The 6,538-nt window shown below is 49.2% G+C and overlaps 1 protein-coding gene across 9 annotated transcripts in view; it reads right to left on the bottom strand.

The window, feature by feature from the left end:
- GEFmeso (Guanine nucleotide exchange factor in mesoderm) overlaps nucleotides 1-6,538 on the bottom strand; it is a 360,741-nt gene that overhangs the window by 41,999 nt on the left and 312,204 nt on the right. The gene's annotated exons all lie outside the window — the stretch shown is intronic.

Below are 6,538 nucleotides of genomic sequence, written 5' to 3'. Positions count from 1 at the left end.
AGTCACCTACAATACAAAATACTTAGCCGACAGCTCGTTATCAGACTATATATATATATATATATATATATATATATATATATCGTAAATGTGAGTTTGTGAATTTGTGAAAGTTTTACTAAAATGTTTTAAAACTTTTTTTTATTTCCATGGCCATTCGAGTCGAAGGCCATTATATCTAACAATATACCCTAAGTTCATGCATTAACAAAATGTTCGTCATAAAACTTTCATCTTAGTAGCGCAAGTATTATTGGTTCATGACTTGCAGTCCAAGGATACGTTGATCAACACTGGCAGTTTTACTAATCAAGGATCACGGAACCTAAGCTGTTCAATTTATAGGAAAAACGTGCACGATATTTAACCCTGATGAATTTGCATGCCACTAAATATTACGTAACACAATCATTCTATAAGCGACCTTATTCCCTCTAGCATAACGCTCAGATTCATAAGCAAGACGGGTAGAACCTGGGATACGATGGTGTGGCCTTTAACCTTACAAGTAAGGAGGATTCGGACATGAGTTAAGGTATCATATCCACGTACGTAATGCCGTGCTCACTGGTCGTACTTATCGTACCGCCGTGTTCAAGGGTCGTGTTATTACACCGTTGTGCTCAAGGGCTTAAATCATGAAAAATAGCATATGTTACGTAACGTCCCGAGGATTACATGGGTGACCCTGATGCGGCGCGGCGCGGGCGCAGCGCTGACGTGGACTCGGTCAGTTGCGCACTTCGTAGTACCAGTACCTGCTGCTGCTGCTGCCCCCTCCCGCGCGGGTGAGGAGCACGACTCCCTGCCTACAACGGGACGGGTGATCAGGGTGCAGCACAGCAGAGGACTGAAGGAGGGAAAGGAATAGAGACGAAGACAGAAGGGGATTGTAGGCAACTTATACGTGTTCCACCAATAATTGAACACAAACAAGATCCAAGAATGAATGAGTGAGCGACGTGGTCCTTAACACGTGCAGGGATCGAACCCTGACCCCTGCTTTTAGCGAGACCAATCTGAAAGTCACAGCCCAGTTCCCCGAGTTCCCTTAAACTCCTCATCGTACGAGCACGACCCTTGGGGACGATGGTGTAGCCCTTCCTACTCAGGGGTCGTGCCCCGTGCTAACTAGACGCCACCGCTGGGCTGTGAGGGTTTTTGATCGATCATTTATTCACGACGTCAAGGGCGTTTTCTTCTCGTTATGTAACGACTTGATCACCCCTCGTGATCTGGTTTAATACAAGTGGTTTTATGAATTATGAACGACCACGAACAAGACTGGAAACGCATGTTCACGCTAAGAATACTGGAAATAAATGACATAAGTAAAACCATGGAAGAAAATTTGAAGTAAACATATGAAAGGAATAAATAATACGAAGTTAGGTGGTGTTAGATGTGGCAACTGAGGAATGTTAATGTTAAGAACTGTTAGATGTGGCAACTGAGGAATGTTAATGTTAAGAACAGCCTCACAGGTTCCTACACTGCCCACAGACGAGGAACTCAGACATACATAAGTGGATTAACTAATGTACAATGACATGACCACACACAAACACGCGAGTGGAAAACTCCTTCCCTAAACTGTATGAATTGGTAATCACACACACACACACACACACACACACATATATATATATATATATATATATATATATATATATATATATATATATATATATATATATATATATATATATATATATATATATAATTACACGCATAATTAATGAGAACCTCGTTACACAGACCTGAGAGAACAAAACTCCTTTCTCAAACTGTCATTACACGTTCATAAACAGTAATGTCAACACTCATGGCAGTTAATCTTGTCCGGAATATCAACATGAAGAGACTGGACCTTGAGAGATTACCAACCCACCCCACCACACCAACCCCCTCTCATGTCATCCTCGTCCTCGTCTTTACTGGACCTTGAGAGATTACCAACCCACCCCACCACACCAACCCCCTCTCATGTCATCCTCGTCCTCGTCTTTACTGGACCTTGAGAGATTACCAACCCACCCCACCACACCAACCCCCTCTCATGTCATCCTCGTCCTCGTCTTTACCAAGGTGGTCATCACAGTGGTCATCCAGCCTTGGTAATTACCCCCAGCCTCATCACAACTCCAGCACTGAGGGGCGACCCAGTCTCTCCCCGTTATGTCTTGCGAGACCTGACCTCACCACCCTTCTGTACCACACCAGGGGGAGGTTAACCTGCGGGGATTCCAGGGATTCATTTACCCCTTATGAAGTGTCTCCAGTCACCCCACTGTGTGGATGGACGTCCAGAAATTCTCTGGCGAGGTTCTCTGCATTTTTTGGGCGGGAATCTACTGCGTCTCAAGTGATCCAGATATTTCAGAAGGATTCATACCGTCCCCATACTCTGTATTTTGTATCACTGTATTTGTCTGGCTATGATCAAGTATGTCCCGTTACATATGTCCGGTTGTAAAGTCAACAATAATGGGTTTTTCTCTTCGTGTTGTAAGGCGCGTCTGAGCCTGGCACTGTACTACTGCTCCTTGAAACAAAGAACCATCACAGACGTTGACACACACACGCACACGACAGCCTGGCTGGCTGCCGATCTCCTCCATCATCATCAGGACCACGAGTGGTCCGTCATCACCAGCACCACTACTGGTCCGTCATCACCAGGACCACGAGTGGTCCGTCATCACCAGCACCACTACTGGTCCGTCATCACCAGGACCACGAGTGGCCCGTCATCACCAGCACCACTACTGGTCCGTCATCACCAGGACACCAGTGGTCCGTCATCACCAGGACACTAGTGGTTCGTCATCACCAGGACCACGAGTGGCCCGTCATCACCAGCACCACTACTGGTCCGTCATCACCAGGACCACGAGTGGTCCGTCATCACCAGCACCACTACTGGTCCGTCATCACCAGGACCACGAGTGGCCCGTCATCACCAGCACCACTACTGGTCCGTCATCACCAGGACCACGAGTGGCCCGTCATCACCAGCACCACTACTGGTCCGTCATCACCAGGACCACGAGTGGTCCGTCATCACCAGGACACCAGTGGTCCGTCATCACCAGGACACCTGTGGTCCGTCATCACCAGGACACCAGTGGTCCGTCATCACCAGGACACCAGTGGTCCGTCATCACCAGGACACCAGTGGTCCGTCATCACCAGGACACCAGTGGTCCGTCATCACCAGGACACCAGTGGTCCGTCATCACCAGGACACCAGTGGTCCATCATCACCAGGACACCAGTGGTCCGTCATCACCAGGACACCAGTGGTCCGTCATCACCAGGACACCAGTGGTTCGTCATCACCAGGACACCAGTGGTCCGTCATCACCAGGACACCAGTGGTTCGTCATCACCAGGACACCAGTGGTCCGTCATTACCAGGACGGAAACGTTCGCATCTGGACCAGGACCTGACCCAGTGGCCGACAAGTTTCCATATAGGGACTACATCCAGCAGTTGGCTCCACCGCCACGCCAAACCATCACCCAGTTTGGGCGGCGACCAACTTATTTCTTCATATTGATCTCATTCAAAGTTTCGACTCTCTCATGTTCGCAGAGAAGAAACGGCTGCTTTACTACGGCAGTCGCTAAATAATAAATCATAAACATCAAACAAATTTAGACACAGATTATAATAAAACATTCCCCCATGCGTCCTGTCGTCTAACTTAACCTCAGCGTGCACAAGGCCAACGCTGCCCCTCCAAGCATGACCAGTAAGCAGCAATCAGTAAGGCTTCACAAGACGAGAGCAATCATGACCCTCTCCCACGGGCGGGCACTGATGATGTCTCTCTGTGTGTACAATGATCAACCCAACGTCTGAAGATTTTTCCAAGTATGTACATTATGATCTGCCCCTCGCTTCTACGTTACGAGCAATGTTAGAACCTCGAGTGTTATAACCAGTTCTTGATGGCTTCTGATGTGTGAGGGAGTCAGTACAGACTGTGGGCCATCACCGAACGCTGCCTAAGGGAAAGCAGCAGACTTGCCCCTCCACCAGTGCAAATGGTCATATTTTCCCCACGATACACTGGCTGATCACGGAACCCTGATGCACTACCACTCACCACTCAATCGTGTGGTGAAGGTACGAATCATTAACACTACTCAAACCTAACCACACGAGCCAGTCATATGTCTTCTCTGTCCATGTGGTTCTGCTCAAGTTGTGTGAGACAATGAGGGAGACGTGTACAACCATGGCATAACACAAGCGAGACCCTCTTCCCAGACAGCTGCGTGTTAAGAACAAACATCACAGCAACGGAGAAAAATGGCCCATCTCAGCCATCGGCAGCATCAGGCGCCGGTATGCAAATGAAGCAAGTGATATCAGAGCGAGACATTAAAATGAACCAGTTGCATTGTGACACTACCCTAGCAGTGTTACCAATCTGGCTGATGTAACACACTATGACACACCCCAGCAGTGTTACCAATGTGGCTGATGTAACACACCCAAAACACGTATGACACAGGAACAAACATCTCTGGAAACCTTCGCTAGAAACATGACCAGTGACCAGGGATGGTGCAGTGGACTGCAGTCGCCTCACCCTGGTGAACATGACAACACCTTCATGCAGTACAACAACAGTGTTGGTGGTTGCTATTTATGTGGTACGGTAAGAAGAGCCTTACACTCGTGTTGCCTCGCTGCTTAACCTTGTATATACGTACCAATGTACCACGTCTTCACACACTGTGTGTGTGTGTGTAACAGCTAGAACCCACCAAGATCAACCAAAACAAACTACAAACATGTTGAATCATCAGGGATCATCCATGGCACCTCAACCATCATCAGGGATCATCCATGGCACCTCAACCATCATCAGGGATCATCCATGGCACTTCAACCATCATCAGGGATCATCCATGGCACTTCTACCATCATCAGGGATCATCCATGGCACCTCAACCATCATCAGGGATCATCCATGGCACTTCTACCATCATCAGGGATCATCCATGGCACCTCAACCATCAGGTTAAAATGGACAAGTTGCCATGGCAACCACCGCCTACGAAACCCCAGTAACATATGAGGGGAAGAGGAGAGAGAGAGAGGGTGGGGCATCTCCCTCCCCTCTGCAGCTGGTGTGTGAGGAAGACTGACAACAGTAACCCGAGCCAGCCATAGCAGTTGTCTGCAGGAGGAGGAGGTTATATTCTCATGTACTGTTGTGGTGGCCTACGTACTGTGTGAGTCACCCGGCCACAAGTCAAAGGTCACGCCATCAGAGCAGGTGGTCGTACCGCCACCGTGCCCAAGGGTCGTGCCCCAGTGAGACGGGACAACAGTGGGATTGTCTGCGTCAAGCCAGGGGAACACGAGGGGCGCGGGGTAGGAGGGACCGGTGTGTGTCTGTGATACTAACTTCGCTGTTGTCATACACACACTCTGGGCAGCGTTACTGCTGCTACACACACACACACACACACACACACACACACACACACACACACACACACACACACACACACACAAACACACACACACACTGCTTAGCCTCGCTACCTTTCATTTACTGGAAGTCCAGCAGAGCGAGATAAGTGGAGTTCAGCTCAATCTTAATGGAAGGGGCAGGGATAGGCCCAAGCGATGGCAGGGAACAGGCCTTGTGTGGCAGGGAGACAGGTAGTAGCAGGGGGAGAGGGGAACCAGGTGGTGGTAAGGAGGTGTCCAGGTGGTAGCAGGGGGGGAGAGGAGCCAGGTGGTGGCAGGGAGGTGTCCAGGTGGTGTGGCAGGCAGCCATCATCGCCATCTGCCTTATACGGTCAGTTGATGAAGATACCACGTGTGTGTGTGTGTGTGTGTGTGTGTGTGTGTGTGTGTGTGTGTGGTATTACTACTTGTGATTATAATTTGTGTGTTAAGCGGCAGAGAGTTTTACACACACACACACACACACACACACACACAAACACACACACAGCCTAAGCCAGGTACACAATCATCGACTAGCCAAGCCGGCAGGATAAACACCTGGGTTGGGTATACGCCAACTGCCACGCCCAAGATTCGAACCCATGCGGGTCCAACCCTGGACCGGCCCGTGCTGAATCATGGTCAGCAATGCTAACCACCACACCACGAAGGCCCGCGTTTGTGCGATTACTATTTGTGGTTACAGGGAGAGAGGTTCACACTCGTGCTGCCCAACCCATGACCATTATCAACGATCATCCATGGGTTTCTCATGACCTAACCTCAACCCATAAGCCAATGGCCAGCCATCTAAGACCACGTATCCCCATGAACTAGTTAATCATGGCTGGGTATCCCCATAACCATGCCCCCCCCCCATGTCACCCCATAATCCAGCCTTCCATGACAATAAATACTGGAGTCAGCACACCTCACACTCGACGTCAGCCAACACCCATCAGAACCGCACGCCACCTCGTCCCATCGTATGGTCAGTATACACATTCTCCACATCTGCAATGAAGTGTTTACACTCGTATACCACAGTGGAGACATGAG

This window comes from Panulirus ornatus, chromosome 11 (assembly GCF_036320965.1).
Source record: "Panulirus ornatus isolate Po-2019 chromosome 11, ASM3632096v1, whole genome shotgun sequence".
Classification (NCBI taxonomy): Eukaryota; Metazoa; Arthropoda; class Malacostraca; order Decapoda; family Palinuridae; genus Panulirus; species Panulirus ornatus.
Note: the sequence above shows the minus strand (reverse complement) of the source record. Positions and strands in the feature narration are given on the sequence as shown.